This window comes from Tachypleus tridentatus, chromosome 6, assembly GCF_004210375.1.
Source record: "Tachypleus tridentatus isolate NWPU-2018 chromosome 6, ASM421037v1, whole genome shotgun sequence".
Taxonomy (NCBI): Eukaryota; Metazoa; Arthropoda; class Merostomata; order Xiphosura; family Limulidae; genus Tachypleus; species Tachypleus tridentatus.
The window spans coordinates 19,753,335-19,779,046 of NC_134830.1; the positions used below are offsets into that span (position 1 = coordinate 19,753,335).

At 35.2% G+C, this 25,712-nt stretch overlaps 1 long non-coding RNA gene across 1 annotated transcript; it reads left to right on the forward strand.

Annotated features, from left to right (window-relative positions):
• The first annotated feature begins 3,004 nt into the window (after positions 1 to 3,004).
• Positions 3,005 to 22,902, forward strand: LOC143252048 (uncharacterized). Its single transcript, XR_013028801.1, has 2 exons — positions 3,005 to 3,367; positions 21,398 to 22,902. It is a non-coding gene; the product is annotated as an uncharacterized LOC143252048 (long non-coding RNA).
• The last annotated feature ends 2,810 nt before the right edge of the window (positions 22,903 to 25,712 follow it).

Consider the following 25,712-nt stretch of genomic DNA (forward strand, 5'->3'; position numbering starts at 1 on the left):
ACGACAGAACTACAATGTTTTACATTTAAATGTGTTACTCTGACGACAGAACTACGATGTTTTACATTTAAATGTATTACTATGACTACAGAACTACGATGTTTTACATTTAAAGGTGTTACTCTGACGACAGAACTACGATGTTTTACATTTAAATGTATTACTATGACTACAGAACTACGATGTTTTACATTTAAATGTATTACCATGACTACAGAACTACGATGTTTTACATTTAAAGGTGTTACTCTGACTACAGAACTACGATGTTTTACATTTAAAGGTGTTACTCTGACGATAGAACTACGATGTTTTACATTTAAAGGTGTTACTATGACTACAGAACTACGATGTTTTACATTTAAATGTGTTACTATGACTACAGAACTACGATGTTTTACATTTAAAGGTGTTACTATGACTACAGAACTACGATGTTTTACATTTAAATGTGTTACTCTGACGACAGAACTACAATGTTTTACATTTAAATGTGTTACTCTGACGACAGAACTACGATGTTTTACATTTAAATGTATTACTATGACTACAGAACTACGATGTTTTACATTTAAATGTATTACTATGACTACAGAACTACGATGTTTTACATTTAAAGGTGTTACTCTGACTACAGAACTACGATGTTTTACATTTAAATGTGTTACTATGACTACAGAACTACGATGTTTTACATTTAAATGTGTTACTATGACTACAGAACTACGATGTTTTACATTTAAATGTGTTACTATGACTACAGAACTACGATGTTTTACATTTAAAGGTGTTACTATGACTACAGAACTACGATGTTTTACATTTAAATTACTATTGAGTCCATGAAGGCTAACTGGCTATTCTACTGTTATTTTCTTCACTTATATTAGCATAGTAACTCTGAATAGTACTAAATACACTAGTTCGCTTTTCTATGCTGTATGCTGTTAACAGTTTATTTGTTTATAAATTCTGGTTTCTCAAGTGATTACTGTACTGCTTAAATCGTATTCAAATATAGTTTGTAATGCGACAGGAAGTTTGAATTAGGTTTCACAAAATGAACTAAGTATTTGGTTCAAGTAGGTACTACCGAAGGAGACAATTAAGGAAGTTTAAGTTGATACACACTTTTTTACAATCCAGCCCTGATATCCAGAATAGTTTTTTCTATTTATTGTCAGAATGTTAAATACTTATGCTCCAATTGTTTCTTTTTATGTAAGACAAAAATTAACATATTTCATTATTTAATTGTTCGGCATGACCAAGTAGTTAAGGCAATCTACTCGTAATCCTAAGGTCTCGGGTTCGATGGGCGGTGATGACTAGCTGCCTTCCCTCTAGCCTTACACTGGTAACTTAGGGACGGCTAGCACAGATAGCTCTCGTGTAACTTTGCGCGAAATTCAAAAACAAACATGGCCTGGCATGGCCAGGTGGGTTAAAGCGTTCGACTCGTAATCTGAGGGTCACGGGTTAGAATCTCCGTCGCACCAAATATGCTCGCCCTTTCAGCCGTGGGGGCGTTATAACGTGACGGCCAATCTTCACTATTCGTTGGTAAAAGAGCAACCCAAGAGTTGGCGGTAGTTGGTGATGACTAGCTGCGTTCCTTCTAGTCTTACAATGAAAAATTCTGGACGGCTAGCTTCGCGCGAAATTTAAAACAAAGAAAAATAAAACAAACAAATAATTATTATTTAACTCGGTGTTTCTGATATTGTTAGGAGCACTCCCCATGAAAATAATAAGTGATCACTATAATACATGTGGCATTTTAATATGTTTCCGTGTGCTATATCTAGTCGTCGTCTAACTAACTCTTCCACTTGTTTAAGGAAAGTCGTTGACGATAAAGGTTGTGGAAGAGATGATTTGATTGAAGCTCTGATACATTAGTTTTACTAACGGCATTCTGTACTTCATAGATCTTTTGATGAAGTGATATTAGACATTGGTTTATTCAAGAGTTGAACATATATGTTACTAGATAATTCATTAACAAATAAAAACTTTCATCTTTCGAAACGATTTTTTTATTTAGATATATTTAGGTTTAATTCATTCTAGAAAAACAATAAATTAATGCAATTTTCAAAAATTAATCTTCATGGCAATAACATTTTACTCTTAGAGTTAAATCGAAAAATAGCCTCAGACGCAGACACCGTAAAGTGAAAAAAAAAAGATATTTATTTTCCCCATTTGCTTTCCCGGTTCTCAGTGCATCGTTTGAAACCAAGAATTTCAGTGTACGAGGCTGAACATTCCAGTGAATGAGACATTATATTATGGATTTCATGAACTTCCTCGGGCTACTCACTATTTTTTACTATGGTTATAAAAAATATATATTTTAGAATGATTTAAATTATCACGTGTTTTCTCTTTGAAGTTCTATTCGTTAAGACAGTTCACGAACATGTGAAGCATATCACTGATAACATCTTGATCGTATTCTAAGAATTTTCTTCTCTTCAGTTTTAAAAATAACTGAACACGAAGGTCGGCGAATGTTTCTCGTTGATTGTTATCAGAGAAAATTACACTTTTTCTAGAAGTTGCAAAAACGTATCTTAAAAACAATTTAACAAAATCCTTAGTTGTTGGGAAATAACTTCTTATCATCAAAAGAGCAAAAAAATATATATAGCTAATAGCTATTTGATTTTTATTTCTAATTATTTTGTAGATGTACCAATCTGAGCTAGAGACACTTCTAAAGGAATTGTTAGGAATAATCGTCAAATAATAGTCATCATCAAACAACGTAATAATTAATTACTCTAATAATTCTAAGATTTACCTAACAAAAAATAAACGTACAGCAAATCCTTCTTTACGATTATATGACCACCAAATACACGTAGGATATCCGGACGATAACGTTAGTTAAGAGCTGTTAGCTTAGTTCCTTCTTTTCCTTCTATTATATCACGTGCTCGTATGATGAAGAATTCTTGGGTCTGGACATCATCAGAACTGGATATCTAATCCACGAGGAGCTCGTGATGTCATCAAAAGAGTGGAGACAAGAGACCCACGTGGGTTGGAAGTGGGGGAAGGACCTACTTGGAGGTGATGTATGTTTGAATGGTCTGATTCTCTCGATAAGTCATGTTTGTTGTAAAAAGGTTTGGAGAGATAAAGTTTCAGTGTGTGTTTGTGTTTTGAAACATCAGAATGAGTCGTGCCAGTGCTGGTATGTGACTTGACGCGACAAAAGCTCTCTTTGTCGTCGGCGCTAAAACATCGTTACGCAGTTGTAGAACGAAACTAAAACTGATTAACAGGTTTTACTGTATGCTTTACGTATACGTTACAAGAAGTAAAAAGATTTAGAGGTGAGACAGAGAGTAATAAGGTAAGGAATAGAAATGATAAATGCAATGATATGAGTAATTTCAAATAATCAGTTCTCACTATAGAAATTTGTATAGATTTACATATAATACATGATATAATCAGATCCCCCAGTTGGACAGCGTTAAGTCTAAGGACTTACAGAGTTAACATTTGGGGTTCGGTTCCCCGCGGTAGAGACAACACATAGCTCATTGTGGCTTCGTTCTACGATCAGTAGAAGTTTATAAGCCAATTCTTTGTGACAATCAGATAAATGCATGTATAAGTCGCGTCTTGAAAACTGAATTACATTATATCTCATGACGAAATTTGGTTGAATAGACTTCTACAGCCTGTTGTAGAAACACAAATATAGAAGATGGAATTTCGAAAGTATTACAAACAGCAAATATATTTTAAGTAGAATGAGCTGTTTAATTAAACGTTTAAATATATATCAAGCAGTAGATTCACTTGCATTATAAGAAATTAATTTATATATAAACTAACAGTTTATTTTATTACATATAACTTTGATTTTTCGCTTGTTTACTGTATCTTTTGTGTGTGTTACGTATTACAGTTTCTAATAGACTAAAAGTGAATTAACTCGTAATTTAGATTTATAAGTTAAATAAATATCGATATGTATTCAATTTATGACACTTGCTAGCAAGACTGATACTCACACTTTTATTTTTTTAATACAAATATATTTTAATATACAAATTATAACACAATTTGCAATAATTGTGAATACAAATAATGTTTTGTGTACAAATGTTTTACAAAGTTACAAACAACATTGAGTCTCTTTTTGCTCTAGGACGTCATTGGTGTCTTATGATGAGCAAATTAATCGTGAATCGACGTAGATACAGCTTGGTTAGCAGGGAGCTAGACAGTTCTGCGTTCTTCGTTGCTTACAATTCGAGTTTTTCACCGCTGAAGCTTGTTTGTTTGTTTTGAGTTTTGCACAAAGCTACTCGAAGGCTATCTATGCTAGCCGTCCCTAATTTAGCAATGTAAGACTAGAGGGAATGCAGCTAGTCATCACCACCCACCGCCAACTCTTGGGCTACTCTTTTACCAACGAATAGTGGGATTGACCGTCACATTATAACGCCCCCACGGCTGGAAGGGCAAGCATCTTTGGTACGACTGGGAGTCGAACGCCTTAACACACTTAGCCATGCCGGGCCCACCGCTGAAGCTGTATAAAGTCTTGGTAAACATACTAATTTTCGGCGTGAATCCACTGAAGTTAAGTGATGTATTATGTTCGAGATCTAAAAACCTTCCTGGTTAAATATCCGAAGTTCCCGATTAATAAGCTGAGGTTTATAGTACACCAACTATAGCACACTAATAATATATATTATGTCCCGATGTAAGGATTATTCCTAGAAATTTCAGCCTCCAGAAGATTATAGATGATACACTAGTACTTACGTTCACATATATATTGTTGATTCTTACAATCGCAAATCTTCTACAATTTTACTGAATAGGCTAAAAATTCGCAATACTGATTATTAACAGTATAAGTTATGTACTTTTCTAAATGTAAATTTAACTTAAACAAACATCGATATTACAACAGACATATGATACTTAATCCGTCACATTTGTTCTGTCCACATAATATTATAATTGCCAAAGTGATGGTGTCTTGTGTTGCCGCCCATACCTTGTGAGGTCCACAATATCTCTAGTTAGCATCTCTCTAGAGGATAAGGGCGTCAGCGAAGTTCTTGTTGTCTTCAGCTCGTAAAAAAACAGAACAATGGGCTTTAAAGTATACTTTGTTTTTAGTATTCGTCATAGTTAGGACCATTAAATAATTAGAACTTCTTTAAGTGTATTTTGTGGAAGCATTTATGTGATTTCTAATTATTTGATAATACAGAAAAAAATCGTCTTTATTGTTATATATTTTCTTATTTGGTCTCAGATGGTTAGATATAAGAAGTATATAAAAATACAATTTATACCTACGTAGCTGGTACTTGAAATAACTCATCTTGTTAATTATATAAGCTGACTAATCTAACTAACCAATTCTTTGTCCAGACCTAAAACATTATAATGTTACGCAAAAATCAATTTGCCTCAGTCAATCACGTGTAGATTTTCTGTTTGTAGTCCTAAAATAATATTTGAAAATTAGTTGGAGCTTTCTTAAATATATCTATAATAATGATTACAATATGTACATAACGTTAATTACATTTGCACCATTCTGTTAAACTGTGATATAACTCAGTTACATTGTTACACGTAATCATAATTAAATGTTATTCTGTAACGCTGTTTTAGAGAATGTAATACAACAAAAGGAGATTATGAAAATATTGCGAAAGAAAGTGACGAACTGAAAATATTAGAAGAGAAGACTTGGAATGTATGTAATAAAACATTAGTAAGAGACTGGATTGGCTCTATTACTTTACAAGAGAATTCGTGAGCATTCCAGTAAAAATTATTTTGATGTATAGTGCAAATAAACTGTGACCCGATCATTTATAAAGACAAGGTGTACAAAGAATAAACCATAACCTGAACATTTGTAATGATAAAGGGAAGAACGAATGAACCATATTCTGAGCATTTGTAAAGACAAGGAGAAGAACGAATAAACCATAATCTTAGCATTTATAAGGATAAAGTGAATATTTAACAAACCATAACTATGCATTTGTAAGGACAAGGAGAAGAACAAAGAAGAACCTGAACATTTCTGAGACATTTTGAGCAAAGAAATTAAGAAAGAAAGTAGCATAACAATTTTAAAGAGCGTCACGTGACTTACTGCTGGTCTTTTGGTTTTGTTCACACTGTAGATGGTGTCTTGTTAAGCTTTAATTTAACAAAATAATACCTTCAATAAAGTTAGTATGGAATGTAGGGGTTATTAGAAAGTATGGAAAGTAAAGGTCGTTAGAAAGTGAAAACGAAAAATTTATCTTAATTTACTTCTACGCAGATTTCGAAAATAAAATTCTTTTTTTTCTTCCACGTAAGAAATTTTTACAAATCGGTGAAGGACTAGATACTCTTACTATATTTATACAAATATAACAGAATATGTTTTGGTCATTTATACAACCTCTTATTGTCATAGTGGTGATAAAATAATATCGAAAAGAATAAAATATTATCAAAGTACACACAGAAACAAATACTATCCAGCAACGTCACTCCTCGCGACCTGTTAATCGTTTGTATATTAGCGGTGTGCTTCTCGTGGGTTCTAAAATCATTGGTGGCGCGACTCGTCTAAAGGAATCTAAAGCAAGTAGCTTCTAACACTTTAAGCATAACAAAATGTAACCCAATTTCAATGAAAATAATTCACTTATGTAAAAGTACATATGAAGTGGTGGAGAAAAGTGGAGATCATTTTCAGATTCATCATATAGAAATTAACTAAAACGTGTAAAAATTTCAAAGAAGGTTTGTTTGTTTTGAATTTCGCGCAAAGCTACTCGAGGGCTATCTGCGCTAGCCGTCCCTAATTTAGCAGTGTAACACTAAAGGGAAGGCAGCTAGTCATCACCACCCACCGCCAACTCATGGGCTACTCTTTTACCAACGAATAATGGAATTGAACGTCACATTATATCGCCCCCACGGCTGAAAGGGCGACCATGTTTGGTGCCACGGGGATTCGAACCCGCGACCCTCGGATTACGAGTCGAACGCCTTAACACACTTTTCCATGCCGGGTCAAATTTCAGCGAAATAAAATAATTACAGACCTGTATTACCTTCTGTTGTTTTTGTAGTGACTGTTAATATATGTTTGTCAAAAACTAGAAACAGGATGTTCCCAAGTATAATGGTTTCACTACCTCACTTTTTATGTATTTTTATAGAAGTTTGAATTTTTTGTAGTGTTTACTTTCACGCTATTTCTATTACGTTTAGCTAATTAATATGAACATTTTAAACTCGTTTTTCTCGCTGTTTTATAATATTATTATCATTTACTGTTGTCATAGTCGTGTTTAAGTGTCTGATATTTAAACTAATTAGGGCCTGGCATAACCGGGTGAGTTAAGACGTTCGACTCGTAATCTGAAGGTCGCGGGTTCGAATCCGAATCTCACCAAACATTCTTCGCCTTTCAGCCGTTGGGGCCTTATAATAGGACTGTCAACCCCACTATTCGTTAGTAAAAGAGTAGCTCAAGAGCTAACGGCGGGTGGTAATGACTAGCTGCCTTCTCTCTAGTCTTGCACTGCAAAATTAGGGACGGCTATAACAGATAGCCCTCGTGTAACTTTGCCCGAAATTCAAAACAAACAAACATTAAATTAATTATAAAGTATTTGATATTTAATCACTCGGTTATAGCTTTTCATCGGGTCTATAAAAACAAAGTGTTGAAATTGAAATGAAAGATAAAGAGAGTGCAGTTACGGGACTTTGGGTTTTCAGTTCTTATGTTATTTAGGTCTGCACGTTTTTCTCTGATCAGGATAACTAGAATTGTTTACTAAGATATAATTTTCAGAGCAAATTAAACCAACGTGAATATAAATTAAATAGTGATCGGTGTGGATGGCAGATTGAATTATAATCAGCGTTAAGTTCTTGTAAGAAATAAATTTTAGTTGATAAATGCTCAACAAATTACTTGTAATAAATGTAATCTTCCAAAGCTTAACGGTTGAAACGTTTAAAGGAAACACGTCTACTTTTTTCCTTTCAATAAAACTCAATAAGCAAGCCATATTGATATTTGTGTTGACAAAATCTCGTGATTGAAAGAATGAAAGGAAATAGGTTTACACTTTACGTGCCCAAAACGTGCTTACATTCACAAGATAAAGAAAGAAACCAGCATCACTGTTGTAACTTCAACGCATTTAAGGGTAAAAAATTGAACACTTTATATATGTATATACTAGCGCAGTGTATTGTTACTGCAGATAAAGAAAGAGTCTGTTACTACGATCGAAATGTTTAGCTTCTACCGACGTAGTAATACCACCACGGTTAGATTTAGGTTGGAATAATATATCGCAGCTTCTACATGAAGGAAATTCGCATAGAAAGATTATTAAAGGGTGCACTAGAAGACTAATATATGTAAAGTGATGAGTGCAAAATTCCATTGTAGAGATTTGTGAGATTTCATGCTGTTTTTATTATTTACTTTAACGTTCATGGTTAATTTATTGTAAATTATTCAAATTCTTATCTCAATTGTACTTTAACTACACTATCTCACAACTGTACGTTACCTACACCCTACTGATTCATACTTTCTTCTTCAAATAAACATAATAATATCCTTACGTTTATTTCGCTATGTGATTGCTAGAACTCTGAAGGGACTTAGGAGAACTGTAATTGGTCCTAACTGCCTTATTATTTGTCTTGAGGTATCACCTAGTAACAATGACTACTAAACAGAAGTGAGAGTAATCAGTATTTAATGACTTTCGTTCTTACAATTCATATTGCAGTAGTTATCAACAACTATAAACAGATGCATGTTGTAACAACCTTGGTAAATTTAAGACTCGTAACATTAAACTAGACAGTTTCGACTCTTGAACGTATATCTTCAACCGAACCTGTAATTCATAAAGTAATTGCAAAACGTTTAACTCGCGTTTTAACTCTATTTAAAATATCTACAAAGAGAACGCTTGTGTTTGTCTGACATGAACAGAAATGCGTAACTGAACAAAGATTATTCTAAACTCAAATACTGTGTTGTGTGATATAACAGCGGGTTCCTCTCACTACGCATGTAACGACGGTCTGTCTAAGATAGTAAATTATTTTACCATAAACTAACGCCATGTTTTAATACGCTTATACTTAAAATTGTAAAGTATTTCATTGATTTTATAAATTTGTCCACTGAATATTTAGACAGTGAGAATTGTTTCACAATAACTTTCCTTACCTTGTTGTTGCGTCTATGAATTTTCTGGAAGATTATAGTAAATAGTTTGAATAACACGAAGTTTACACTTTATATCCTTAGTTTGACACTGTTGTGATATTTATTACATAGTGTTGATTAATGACCATCGTCGTTTGTCAATTTGTCAGCTGTGCCGATGTTACACTTGACTTTCAAGTTTTACCTTTTATGCTTTCACTTGTAAGTTCTTAAAATTCCAGTTATGTTAGTGCGAGAGGATTGTTATTGTGTGGCGGTACAGTAGTTCTTAATACACTGCACTGAATTATCGACTGACTGCGTCTGCTTTTTTTAGAAAGGAACGTTCATCCAAAGCACACTAACTACAAGTGTTGGGCGTTAAGTCCTGTAACAACTGTGACAAGGACCGTACGCACATACCTACGTATACACACCAATGCAATTAACATATAACGTAGTTTTCTTCTAACCATCAAATTCATTAGATTGTAACTTTACATTATTCGATTATTTAAATAACTAGTTTCGCTATTTTCAAATAATTCATTATTATTTATTCATATATACATATAGCACGGTGCGTTCCAAACACTTCTCACAAAGTAGCTCAAAATATACACTCTTTAAACTTTCTGTCTAATGAGAACAACAGTAACACGCATACTCGACTCATTTGACATTTTCATTCATTCCTATTTCCTCATAACTATAACAGCTGTCATTTAAGGGTTTTCTTTTATTATGTATTTCTGTGTACGACGACTTTATCATTGTTAGAAGCGTCTCCGGGAAGATCTTCATGCCGACAGAAAGATTCTACTAATTAACTCAAGCTCTTACAGGGAAGATACAATCAATGTAAACTCAAGTTAACAACAGCACGTGCAGTTCTTGAAATCCGTGCCCCACTGCTTGTCGATCTGCGTAGCTGAGTACACTCTAGTAAGAATGCGACAATCAATAGTACAATATTGACTAGTGAATAGATGATGTCTTTTTTTCTTCACAGACGTTGGTTGTGTAATAACCTGGAAGACAGTAAAACTCACTACTTCCATACGCCCTTAAAATTGTCACATAAGTTTCTAACTATAATACATATTTAATAAATACGTAGTTTCAAGTAATACTAAAATAGGTCGACGATGTTGTTCACGTTCTGAAGTATGTTTACATGAATCGTAAAAGTGTTATTAAACTTATTGCTGAATACCAGAGATATATCTAGTGTGTTTGTTTTCTTACAGCAAAGCGACATCGAGCTATCTGTTGAGTCCACCGAGGGGAATCGAGCCCCTGATTTTAGCGTTGCAATTCCGTAGACTTCCCGCTGTACTAGCAGGGAACAATATTTCTAAACACAGGAGTTTATAATTGTGATTGATGGTAACTTTAAATGTAAAGGTTAAAGCACACATACACAAATTACAAACCTCTATTTCAGTTGTTTTACAACTTATATACCAACGGTGTTGAAAGTGACTTTAGTAAAGTCCTAGTCTATTGTTCATACAAAATCTGACCTAGTCTGTTGTTCATATAAAATCTTAAGATTTTGACAAAATCCAATTTTTTTTTTTTGCAAAATGGTTTGCTTACTTATATTATTGAGTATTATGTGACTATATGACCAAATGGAGCTTTAGTAAAGACGATATGAACAAATGGAGCTTTAGTAAACTTTTCAAATGTGAGCTTTGATTCTAAAATTGACGTTTTATAACCTTGACATGTATCTGTAAGCATTCTTTGTATGTTATCAAACAACTATTTATCTTACATTTAAGAATGCATCAGAATGTACAACTTACATGCCGTTGCCAGTATTTCTTCAGTAATTATGTCACGTGCAGTTTATCGGTTTACCTTTTCTTGTTGTAAGCAAAGAAACATTAACAAAGACAAAAAAATTAAGTCTTGTTTCTGATTTTAACGAGAGCCAGTGATGAACAAAGCCTTCAGATGAAAGAGAGTCAGTTACCAATTCATAATCTGAGGCTGAAAATTAACCAAGTTAATTCAGCTTGTAAACTAACGCCTGCTTTATATGATTATAGTCGTGGTTGCTCTGTGGTTTTACACAATAGTTCTTGCACACAGAGTTTGAGGCAGTTGACTCTATACATACTGATGTATCTTAATTCCAAGTTTTTTAACTGGCTACTTTTGCACGCGTAAGTACATATTACTTTCTACCTTCACTCAAACTGAAAACTATCCAAATTATGGTGACAGTTATAAAAGATTTATGTTTTTAGCCGCGGCTGAACGGCTCATAGAACGTCTCTGAGTTGTTCTTGTTTTTTCGAGTACAAATGATTAGCTCATATCTCTGTCATCTCTTGGCCGAATTTAGAGCTAATTACAGTTTTGATTTGTTTGTTTGTTTGTTTGTTTGTTTTTGAATTTCGCACAAAGCTACTCGAGAGCTATCTGTGCTAGCCGTCCCTAATTTAGCAGTGTAAAACTAGAGGGAAGGCAGCTAGTCATCACCACCCACCGCCAACTCTTGGGCTACTCTTTTACCAACAAATAATGGGATTGACCGCAAGTTCTGAAAGTTTAATTCGATATAAAATAACCGACATGAACACGTTTCTTGGCATGGCATGGCCAGGTGGTCGTGGTACTCGACTCTTAATCTGAGGGTCGCGGGTTCGAATCCTTGTAACACTAAAGATGCTCGCCTTTTCAACCGTGGAGGCGTAAAAATGTGACTCCTCTGTTGTCTTACACTGCAAAACGAGGGCGGCTAGTGTAAATAGTCCTCTTGTAGCTTTGCGCGAAATTTAAAACAAACACGTTTCTTTGTAAGCACGACTTAGGTATTGGATGTTAACATAATTCTGTTCATTGTTTCCTATCGGTGGACAGAAAACCTAAAAATACGCACATTAATAATAATATAAGTATACATTTCTATCTTATAATTCGTTACTTATAACATTCAATACGTTATAAAATGTGACATGTGTAAAGAAACAATTTACAAAATACAAGCCACTCAGTGACACAACGGAGTATCTGCGAATTTACAAGTTTTAATTCATGTTTTATACACCCGTGGTGAGCAGAGCAGAGATAGCTCATTGTATAGCGTTGTGCTTAACGAAAAACAACCAAAATGTAAGCTTTTCTCTGATTGTCTAGATTTATCACAAAGCATTTGATTTGATTTTATAGAGAAGACCATCCAGTTAAGTTGAAACTGAACTAGTTGATACTTTATAATAGTTTGTAAAATGTTCTCATTTGTTGACAACTTAAAAAAAAACTGTTTGTTTTCTAATTGGCCCGGCTTAGCCAGGTGGGTTAAAGCGTTCGACTCGTAATCTGAGGATCGCTGGTTCAAATCCCCGTCGCACCAAAATCATGCTCGCCTTTCAGCCATGGGAGCATTGTAATGTGACGGTCAATCCCACTAATCGTTGGTAAAAGAATAGCCCAAGAGTTGGCAGTTGGTGGTGATGACTAGCTGCCTTCCCTCTAGTTTTACACTGCTAATTTAGGGACGGATAGCGCAGACAGCCCTTGTGTAGCTTTGCGCGAAATTCAAAAACAAACAATTTGTTTTCTAATTATTCAACAATCTTTCCCCACAGATGTAGTCAAGTATTAAAATATAAAAATTAAATCCAAGTCTTCAGTTTGTTTTTCATTCTAATGAATTGAATTACACAAGACTATTATTCTTTTTTAAAAATCGTGTTACAACTTTGAAAACAAAGTTCAAAATATGTTTTAATGATGCATCAAAGCGTCATATTTGTCTCTAATTCTGAACCGACAGACTACAGTAAAGAGAATACAATTTAAGCTGGTCAGCTCCTCGGCTACTCTTGTCTCAGCAAATAGAGTTAATTGACTATCATTCATACAGTACACCCACGTCTTCAAAGTCTATACTTGGGCAACGTGACGTGAACTTTGAACCTTTGAATTAACTCTAACCACCAAGCCACATCCCGCCGGTCTAAATAAAGCATAACAATGAATTTATGTTATTTTCTACAGTTTCGTGTCTACATGCCTAGTCAGTGAGGTACGCCTGATTATTAAAACAAATTAATTTGTTACTCATGTTATTTCCTGGTCTTTTACCCTTAAACAGTGGTTACCATCAAGTGATGCTGGTGCACAACATTCCCACTTTTTAAGGGTTAACTATCATAATTTCGGTGAAGGCAACTTTCAGATATAAAATACCTTCACAGGCCCGGCATGGCCAGGTGGTTAAGGCGCTCGACTCGTAATTCCAGGGTCCCGAATTCAAAATCCCCGTAACACCAAACATGATCGCCCTTTCAGCCGTGGGGCGTTATAATGTAACGGTCAATCTCACTATTTGTTGATAATAGAGTAGCCCAAGAGTTGGCAGTGGGTGGTGATGACTAGTTGCCTTCCCTCTAATCTTACACTGCTAAATTAGAGACGACTATCTCAGATAGCCCTCGTGTAGCTCAACGTGAAATAAAAAGACCCTGAAACGTTAAAGTGTAACGGTCGTCTTACGCTCAAGAACAAAATAAAAGAAAGTTATCAGTTTTAGTAGAGATGGTTCGTATAAAGAAAATTAACGCAGTATTTTCAGACTACAGAACAGAGAAATGTAAATATTGTACAGAGACACTCGTTAAAATTCAGTAGCTAAAAATGTAGCAAGAAAAGAAATAATAACATATTTTTAAAAGCGTTTTGCTATACTTACGCAGTTTTCTATATTTAAAATTATTTTCAGTGAAAATTACGTTGTTATTATTTTCACGTAAAGGAATTAAGACCGACTGGAGAGGTCACCTGTTTTAACCACTCCAACTTCTATATAGTAGTCCTTTGTTATTCAGTCAGTCAGTAGACACTAAAATTACGTTAAACTGTCGTGACGTCAGTAAAATATGCACACGGTGTGGATTACAAGGAGAATTATGCATTCTGTAAGATATAAAACGGCGTGACATAAGAACTTTAAAGCAAGAAATAAAAACATTCTTTACTTTTAATTTTGGTTTACTCTAGAAACACAATACTTTCAGGGACTCTGCGTTAAGAGCATCTAGTTTTCATACAACATAGTATGCACAAAAATAGTAATTTACTAATTATTGTTTTCTTTTACTTGTAAACGTATGAAGTGTTTCATATGAGAAAACTATTTACCCATCGTTGTGATCGCAACCAATATCATGGCCACCTGATAACACAGTTTCAAGATTTCTCGTGGGATAAGTTGGTGATTGAAATTGTCGCCTTGTGTACTTCACAACTTGACACTTAACTAATTCTATTATATCTTCTTTATGTACTTCACAACTTGACACTTAACTAATTCTATTCTACCTACTTTGTCTAGTCTACAGCTTGGCAATTCACCAATTCTATTGTACCTTCTTTGTGTACTTCACAACTTGACACTTAACTAATTCTATTCTACCTACTTTGTCTAGTCTACAGCTTGACAATTCACCAATTCTATTGTACCTTCTTTGTGTACTTCACAACTTGACACTTAACTAATTCTATTCTACCTACTTTGTCTAGTCTACAGCTTGGCAATTCACCAATTCTATTGTACCTTCTTTGTGTACTTCACAACTTGACACTTAACTAATTCTATTCTACCTACTTTGTCTAGTCTACAGCTTGGCAATTCACCAATTCTATTGTACCTTCTTTGTGTACTTCACAACTTGACACTTAACTAATTCTATTCTACCTACTTTGTCTAGTCTACAGCTTGGCAATTCACCAATTCTATTGTACCTTCTTTGTGTACTTCACAACTTGACACTTAACTAATTCTATTCTACCTACTTTGTCTAGTCTACAGCTTGGCAATTCACCAATTCTATTGTACCTTCTTTGTGTACTTCACAACTTGACACTTAACTAATTCTATTCTACCTACTTTGTCTAGTCTACAGCTTGACAATTCACCAATTCTATTGTACCTTCTTTGTGTACTTCACAACTTGACACTTAACTAATTCTATTCTACCTACTTTGTCTAGTCTACAGCTTGACAATTCACCAATTCTATTGTACCTTCTTTTGTGTACTTCACAACTTGACACTTAACTAATTCTATTCTACCTACTTTGTCTAGTCTACAGCTTGACAATTCACCAATTCTATTGTACCTTCTTTGTGTACTTCACAACTTGACACTTAACTAATTCTATTCTACCTACTTTGTCTAGTCTACAGCTTGACAATTCACCAATTCTATTGTACCTTCTTTGCCTGTTGCTCGCTTACTGCATTGTTGTTACATTATAAAACGCACAGACATATGTGCGGTAGATTTAATAATTATATCTAAAAAAAAAGGCAAGCATGTTTGGGGACTGGATTCGAACCCGCGACCCTTATATTGCGCTCTAACCACCAGACCACACCAAGGCCTGAAAATTCTGCAAATCCACAAGCTCACACTGCTCTTTTCCTATTCCTTCATAACAGTAAATTTAAAGGCTTATAACACTAAAAATCGGGTTTCAACGCCTGTTGTCGTCACAACGCAGTAGTCCATTGTGTAGCTTTGTGCTTAACATTTAACAACTAAACAAACAATCGCCCTGCTGATTTTCCTCAGATGCAAGGGCATAAATTATGTTATTCTGCCCATTTTCTCTACACCTTTTGATAATAATGACACTAGGTTGTTAAAGTAAATAGGCCAGGCATGGCCAAGCGCGTAAGGAGCGCGACTCGTAATCGGAGGGTCGCGGCTTCGCGCCCGCGTTGCGCCAAACATGCTCGCCCTCCCAGCCGTGGGGGCGTTATAACGTGACGGTCAATCCCACTTTTCGTTGGTAAAAGAGTTGGCGGTGGGTAGTGATGACTAGCTGCCTTCCCTCTAGTCTTACACTGCTAAATTAGGGACGGCTAGCACAGATAGCCCTCGAGTAGCTTTGTGAGAAATTCCAAAACAAACAAACAAACAAACAAAAAGTTAAAGTAAACGGTCTACGAATCCACTATTGTTAAAACACTTTTCGCACTTTGGAGCCATCAGTGTGCTATAAAAGTGACGGACACATGCTATAGCTTTATTAGATAAAAATCGTAGCCCTGAAATTGTCTGTGGACACCGTTCACTAGCTACTCTCTCTTTAGTCTATAATTCCAAAATCATGAAAGTCTATGCGCAAGTCGTTCTTTGTGTAGCCTTTCACGATTACCCTAAACAAACAAACACATCATCATAAGAACTTCCTATGTACTTGTAAAATACGTTTAATGATATTAATGCTTGTTTGGTATATGAACCAACAAGTAACCACGGACTTTTATATAATAAATACAAAAACAGTGTTGATATAACTGTAATATCTATTAGGCAACTTTAATTATTTGACATCTTATAACTATTGTTGTTGTCGAATGAAGCATAAAGCTAGACAATGAGCTATCCGTGCGCTGCTCACCACGGGTATCGAAACCCGGTTTTTAGCGTTGTACGTCCTCAGACATACCGCTGAGCCACTGGGGTGGGAGATCTTATAACTCTCTATTATTCAATATTTGAAATTTACTGTGAAGTGTATTATCCAAAGATTTCTAGAATGAATGAAGAATAGTTTGGTTGCTGTTAAGCGTAAAACTATATAATAAACTATTAATGCTCTGTCCACCATGGGTATCGAAACCAAATGTTTAGCGAAGTAAGCCTATAGATTTAACGCTAAACAATTTGGGGGTGGGAGCGAATTGATAGTGAAAATAAAAACCGGAATTTTGTGTGTTCTTTTCTCTTCCTAAATGTTTATAAATATTTTAATTCATTTCGAATTGTTTTAAAAATGAAATAGTTAAGTTGGACCAGCTTACTTAGGTTGTGAAATTTTGTGTCAAATTGCTGTTAAATACAAAACTAGACTTACTTTCCCTTTTTATATAGTGTCTAGCCACTACGTTAGAGGATAAATAAGTAGACCTGATCAGAATTGTTTGTGTGTTTCTTATAGCAACGTTACATCGGCCTATCTGCTGAGCCCACTGGGGGAATCGAACCCTTGATTTTAGCTTTGTAAGTCCGTAGACTTACCGTTGTACTAGCGAGGGCATCAGAATTGTTAAAACATTAATACAAAAAGTGATTTACTGCAGAAGAGGGAAAAATAAAGTAAAACATAACAGTAAACAATTAATTACCGTATTTTACGCTTCGTAAGACCCTACATCGTGGAAGAGCCCAACATGGCCAAGCGCGTTAAGGCGTGCGAGTCGTAATCTGAGTGTCAAGGATTCGCATCCCGATCGCGCCAAACATGCTCGCCCTTCCAGCCGTGGGGGGCGTTATAATGTGACAGTCAATCTGAGTATTCGTTGGTAAAAAAGTAGCCCAAGAGTTGGCGGTGGGTGGTGATGACTAGTTGCCTTCCGTCTAGTCTTACACTGCTAAATTAGGGACTGCTAGCACAGATAGCCCTCGAGTAGCTTTGTGTGAAATTCAAAAACAAACAAACAAACATCGTGGAAGACGCACCCTAAGTTAAGAAAGACAATTCTAAGAAAAAAATATTTGACTGAGCAACCAACACTTTGATATAATCTTGACTTTGTTTTCAACCTACCGAGTAAATACAGTCAAATACATCATATTCTTAACAGTATATCAACAATATTAATTAAATTAAATGTTTTATGCTATTGAAAATACTTGTAAGTGGTAAGTAATGAGATTATGATCAATAGAAGAAGCCATTTTAAGTAGACCCGAAATTAACCTCTTGTCTTAACCAATCACTTTTGTCTTGGAAGACGCATGAGGATTTTTCAAGGTATTTTTAAAGAAAAACTGCGTCGTAAAAGGCATATAATACAGCGTATAGTAACTAAAATACTGGTAGGCTTCAGTTATGGTATGGTAATGTAAATTGTTATACGTAGGGAACAGAATGGCTCTAAATTACGTGAGTTTCATACGATTTAGGTACAACTCCAACCTGATGACCTTCACAATGAAAAGTAGTCTCAAGTGCTGACAGTGAAAGAATAGTGAGTCCAATGGAAAGCATCACTCGATCCAACCCTAACATTACCAGGGAAATTCATTTCTCCCTGTCCGATCTTAGCTGCGGACAGAGCCATCGACAGCAATATGAATATTAAACTTTAGGTTCAAGCAACCTGCACTGAACACCTACAAACGTGCTCAGAGGTACACATTTAAAAGAGGACCAGTAGGGAGGACAAAACAAGAACTTAAATAAAATGGTGAGAATGAATAAGAAATATGTTATGATAATTTCTTGGGACGCTTTTAGCCACAAGCTGAGAAGAGTGACCGCTGAAAAGCTATTGGCTGAATAGATGTCACAACGGTGCGCGAGAAATAAAGCTACCGTCATTTATTATAGACATCAAAGTATATCTTAAACGAGTGATAGTAGATGAAAACAAAACAACATTTCTCATTCTTGTAGATGACAACGTTAAATGTTGCCAAGTTCCTACTCCAGAAAACACAGCTGCAGCGGAGACTGTTGTCAACCAGTCATTGGTAAGGTCTTGGTTACGTTGTATATCTTAGTGACATTATGAGAAAGAAAAGAGCTGCATCAATTTCATAAGTCCTTTCGTGAAGACTGATACAAAAGTCATCAATACAACTGGATACTGACCGAAACGCGGACGAAAGATTGTTGTAAGAGGCATTGAAACGTCAGCTACATTTTAAACAATATTAATGGTTTTAGAAGAATATAAAAGATAGACTCTTATCCTCAACAATAGACCTTCCCTTTGTAGTGCCTATCGCATTTTCTGAATAATGGTGGAAGCTGTTGTCTTTAATGGTCAGTGACCATAAACCCATAATAATGCGTATAGCCAAGAAAGAACTATCTCAGAAACCTATTAAGACTACTGGCTTCCAATAAAGAACAACATTCCAAGCCATCAAGAATAAATATAGCAGAATATTGACAAATATATGAATGTGTCAGAAAAGTAAATGTTGTGGTCACAATAAACCCAGACAGAAGATGTGGATTAAGTTAGAAAAGATAAGAGTGAGGCCAGTAAAGTATGTACCCAGGTAAAGAGAAGTGCAGAGAACAACATCAAAAAGCTATCTCTGAATTCTAGCAAAATACAAATGGAAGTAGGTAAGCATTACGCGACAATTTCTTTCAGAAATTTGATATGCTAGACCTCAGTATACTAACTAGGTTTGTAAACTTGCAAAAATTTTGAAAAGCGTATCAAATGGGTGTGTGCTTGAACTACATAAGATAAAAGAGTTGAATGATAAATGTTTTAGAACTCATGAAGAAAGTAGTAATATCTTCTTGCAGAACTATATGAGCCAGATAAAAAAAAAATACAGGCTTCTTTAAGATGGATACAATTGAAAATAAATGTTAAAGTTCCTCAGGTAACTAACCTGCAGTCAGAAATGCGAGTGAGACTGGATGAACTGTTTTTATTAATTAAAGGATTTTACGCTACGTACAGGTAAATATATATTACAAAACTCTTACCATGCCCCACCCTCCTAGTGGCACAACTATGCCACTAGACAATCCACGTCCGCAGATTTACACTTGTAGAAACTTCCGGATTTCGATACCCGTGGAGGGGAAAGTACAGACAGCTCATTATGTAGCTTTGTGCTTATATAACAAACGAAAACTTTCCATGGAAGAGAAAGTACAGCTAGTTCAAATAATTAACTTTGCAATAGTAAAATAGAAAAAAAATAACATAGACTGTACAATGCTAAGCATGAGACATTTAGGAGAGAAATTGTCTTCCCACCAAGTGGGACGAGCAGAACCACTTAGATCCACATCCTTAAATATCGAGACAATCACACACAGCATCCTGCAACGCGCGCAAACATCACAACGCTGCAATATTTGGTTATTTAACCTCGAAGAGATTTGTAGTCACTTTTATATGAGCATTTTGACTAAATGCTCTATAGCTCTTAGAAAACTTGAATTTTAAAATAAGCTTTGTCTTGCCCCTTTGAGTCCTGATATATACAGCACCGCTGGTGTAGTGAATGTACTGGAAAGATCCAGAATGGCGCAGTGTGCGTAAAAAAAACTGCGTATATTTCTCGCATAATTGTTGCAAGCATGACACGTATACCAATATAAGTTATAGAAGGTCTGTAAAAAGGCAGTAAAAGCTTATGCTCACGATTTATATAATCAAAACGTCTATTTATTCTATAATACTATTCATGCTGACATAAAGACTTCACAAAGGAGCTGTAACACTTTTCAAGATTTTGGTGTCTAAAGGATTGCAGAATAACAATGTTTGTACATATTGATCATCTGAAAGGTAGATTATTGAAGAGTTTTACCCTTCTAAGTTGTGCTGCAACCAAGAAGGAGCAGCAAATAAGCCTCATCAAGGTGATAAAAGTAACAGTTATTACTATAATGGCATTTTGATATCCGCTTGTTGCATCATAAAAATAACAATGGGAACACTTTTGGTTTGGTTTAGAGAGCATTAATAGAATACAAATAATACTCTCTAATTAAGTATTGCTCAGAGCAACTAAAACAAATCTCATTTACCATATCAGCACTTAAGACTGAAGTAAATAAATCAGTAATATAGAGACTGAAGTTGCCGTATCATTGGTCAGAAAGACAAAGAAAGTTGAAGAATGTAGAGGAGATATGTCTATTGGAAAACATGGAGAGTATTGAATGGGTTAATTCGTGACCTTCTACACCACCATCTTAGCATGATAGAGGTGTTTAGAAAATGCTACCTGTGGTTCAGTTACCGACCAGATAATGCAGTTGCACGTGTTGACACTTCTATTAATGGTGAAATATACTTCGTTGGTACATAAGGTTTTCGTAAGCCATTTGTGGTAGACTTCAGGTCTCGCCAAGAACTTTAACACAAAAACAACATTTCAGGTTATATCTTTCTCTTTTAGCGCATAAACATCACCCATCTTGTAAATAAATATTCGTAAAAGTGTCAGAAGGGTCTTACTAACAGTTGATATAGGTAAATCTAAACTCTGAGAAACAAAACATGCAATTTTTAGAAAATTTAATAACCGTGTATAGTGCTTTAATTGTTCTACACAGTTATGATTATAATCAGTTTTCAGTGCTTATTGTTGTTGTTTTTTCTGATACTTTTCTTGTTATCTAGATATCAGCTTTTCAACACACTGGAAAGACGTAACATAGCGATTTTTCGGAGAGAAATAGAGGGAAAGATCCCAAGGTCAGCCCTGTTTATGACACTCCTCAAGGTATCCTAATGGTGCCTTCAAAGTACGGCAGAGGCCAGTGAAATAGCATGAGAAATACATGGAGGCTCTTGGGTGTGACATAGGAGGTCAGATCCAAATGTACCTTAATAAGGTTGCATGTCAGGTTTGGTTGAGATCAGTTAAAGACTGTAGGTGTGAAAAGAAAATACTCATGCTTTATATCCATATATATATATCTACAAGTAATTACTAAAATCGAACATTTACAAAATAAAGCTATTCTATAGTCGTATTCTTTATTCAGTTTCTCCAAATTAGAATAACCACTCTGAACGGAAATAATAAGTTTAATCAAAGAATACTAACATGGCTTCCTCAGCCGCTTCGTTATCTGTTATCTAATATTGCGCTAACGGGTAAGAGAAAAATCTGAAACTTTTATATAGAAAAGCATTTATTAGGGCTGTACTCAAATGAATATTCACGCCCAAAACCAGGAAAACGTCCAAAATATTTCACATCATGAGACATACACACACGCGCGCGCGTTTTTCTTTCTTCAGGGTTGGTTTCAATCCTGATCACGTGGAGAAACCTCATAGAGAGGTCGAAGTTTATAACTCACCCTCTGCTCTCCTCAGCTTTCTGCATGTGCCCGTCAACCCCCTGCAGGGAAATGTCGTACTGATCAGTCCTTTAGTGTCATTTTTACGGGCTTCCCACGGCCCAAGAATGTTTCCTTTGTCCGCCAGGTAACCGGGCGATCTGATAGCTGATCTACACACTAGTATGTCAACAGAGTACGGGAATGAATGGCGAGATAAATATCGTCGTCTAATCTTGTTATATAGGTTGGGTCAATTCAAGATATGCATAAGGCGCCATCTAGCGGTACTGTTATATTTGTTCTAAATCTATGTCAAACTTAGGTATGTATTACTGTCGTCGAGGTAGTTATTTAGGTTTAAAATCTGGAGTGTTTAGAAATTACGATTTTTCTTTGCCTCGCTCCGGACTTTTTGATGCCTTATTCATTTCTGGATTTCTGGAAATTGTTTTAATAATTTCTGGAAATGAATGATTATATTCTGGTTCTAAATCTGTTTTGAACTCATATACGCAAATTCATCGCCAAATTAAATTGATAGATTTATATAATTGAAAATATTTTTCTTTCTTATGCAGTAGCAGCAGCTGGAGTGAAAAGCATTAAATGTGTCATGACTTATTCAACGTTTAATATTATATTTCATAAACACAGCACTGTTTAAGTTAATAAAAAATAGACTTAACACAATGGAACACTTCATTTACAAGTTATATGAATGTTGTCAACACATCATTGTAAAAGGATTGTGACACATATTAATTATTGTATGTATTTTTAACCATCTGTGTTGACTGTTTGTCCTTTGCAATAAAATTTGTGTCATACTATTAATCATAGAGTTATTTTCAACAGAAACATATTAAATACCCAATTTATTCTCACAGGGACTTTTATATAATTAAAACGGAGATTTTCCTGCACGTTTTGAGCTTATTAAGGCGGGAAAATGTATACAAAAAATAAATGAATGGATATATGTTTTACGTTTACACGCAGTATTCCTGATAATAAATTAAAGTTGAATTCAACGTATTTCTTATTCATATGGTTTTACGTAGTAACATAAGCATCAAACTGTTGTTGGTTTCCCAATAACCGACTGTTCTTGTCGTATTTAAATTGGTTTGGTTTGTACTTTGCGCTAAGCTACACGAGAGCTAACTGTGCTAGCTGTCCTAATTTAGCAGTGCAAAGCTAGAGGGAAGGCAGCTAGTCATCAACACTCATCGCCAACTCTTTGGCTACTCTTTTATCAAAGAATAGTGGTATTGACCGTCATATCAAACGGCGAACACATTTTGTGATAGGGATTTGAACCCGCAACCCTCAGATTACGAGTCTGTTATCCTAATCATCTGGCCATGCTGGGCCTAGTCACTAAAGAACTGACATGTTAGAACAAATTGAAGTATTGATGAAAACAGACAGATAAATCTTACTTAAAATTGTTGTTTAGCAAACGCTTTATTTTAGAAAATTTACTGTAAGATATAAACGTATAGCGTAATTTATAAGTGACTGGAAATCTGAGTTCGTTCGGATAAATGAAGTAAATCATTTTATTACCTGACGGAATAGAAATACTTACACCAGTTTGTTTTTTTCAATTTAATATCAGATGTTATGACTTTTACGATTAAAATTAATACATTTATTTCAGTATAAAAGAGAAACAAATCTTATAAGTCAGTTTGTTTCTTTAGATATCTTCATGCTTATAAAACAGTGAATACAATGAAACGCTAACTGAATTACTACATCAGTTTGCGGTATTGATAACGTTGCAAACGTAAGAAAGTATGAAGGAAACACTTAAGATACGTTTCCTAGTACTTTTGCCTGGCATAACCAGGTGGATAAGGCACCCGAGTCACACGACATATGAGGGTCGAGGTTTCGAATCCCCGTCGCACCAAACATGCTTGCCCTTTCAGCCCTGGATTTTATAATGTGACGGTCAATCCCACTAATCATCTGTAAAAGATGGTTCCCAGAACTGGCGGAAGGTGGTTATAACAAGCTGTCTACACTGCTAAACAAGGGACAGCACTGAATGCCATCGTGGAACTTTGCACGAAATTTAAAAACAAACTAGTTCTAATATTTTTCTTCTAATTTTTTTTTAAATTTAAAGCATCATACAGTGGTGCATTTTAAAAACGCTAAATGGTACTCTGGTGTAGGCTTTGTTTTTGAATTTTGCGCAAAGCTACTCGAGGGCTATCTGCGCTAGCCGTCCCTAATTTAGCAGTGTTAGACTAGACTCACTAGAGGAAAGGCAGCTAGTCATCACCACCCATCGCCAACTTTTGGGCTACTCTTTTTACCAACGAATAGTGGGATTGGCCTTCACATTATAACGCTCCCACGGCTGAAAAGGCGAGAATGTTTGGTGTGACCAGGATGCGAATCCGCGACCCTCAGATTACGAGTCGCACATCTTAACCCACCTGGCCATGCCGGGCCGATGTAGTTTTTAACAAATAGTAACAATAAAAAAAAAACATACAATCTCATTTTGACATCTGCACGACATAAGGAAAACAATGCAAGACCAAACACTAATAACCACAGTGACATATTTCAGATTTTCGAGAGAATCTGAAATTTTCAGTGACCCGGCATGGCCAGGTGTTTCGGAGACTTGACTCGCATACTGAGGGTCACACATCTCACCAAACATGCTCACCCTTTCAGCCGTGCAAGCGTTGTATAGTGACGATCAATCTCAGTATTCATTAATAAAAGAGTAGCCTAAAAGTTGGTGGTAAGTAATGACTAGCTGCCGTCTATCTAGTTTTTCACTACCAAATTAGGAACGAAACTCAAAACCAAAACTGAAGTTTTAGAAATTTCGAGAAGTATTCTCGTTACTCCGTCATATAAATTATCAGTAACTTTATGATTTAGAGCAAAACACAGTAGCCCAGATGAACTGACGAAATAGTATGTTAAAATTAAATATTTGTCAACTTTGTTTACCCTTTGCCAAACTCTGCCCTGCAAAAAAAAAAAAAAAATCCTGTCCAGCGATACGTTGATAAGATAATTTCGTCCCACAAGTAAATATGAGCCTAAAATCGTTATCCAAGCAATGTTAACTGTACTGCTGTAATAAACAAACTCAATGCTCCGAACACTTTAATCTCGAAGACTAAGCACAAGCGAAGTCTTACGTGAACTGGATCTCCTTTGAATTTAGACTTCGAGATAAAACAATTTTCGTAAGACTAAGTTTATTTGTTTTACCTGTTTTTGTGCGGCTATATTTATATATCACATTATAATGTGAAGAAATGAACAGTGGTTCATGACAATTTTTCCGCATATCCAGTGTATAGGTTTTCTTATAGTGTCTGCAAAGCAGATTTACACCGACAGTATGTTTGTACCACTGTAGTCTACCATTTTATCTTATTGAATTAAAATAAAAACATTCTTACGTGTTTTTCTCAAACAGTTTCACAGTAACTTGAATGGAGTTTTGTTCCTTATGATACCATCCTTTGTAAGAAGTAACAGAACAATAATATAAACCAGTTCGTGTGAAGTTTGCAGTCATAATATAGCTTGTTCTAATTTTTTATTAATTAGGAGCTCAGTTTGTGCCGTATTATGTGCACTGAATCGGTGATTTTTTT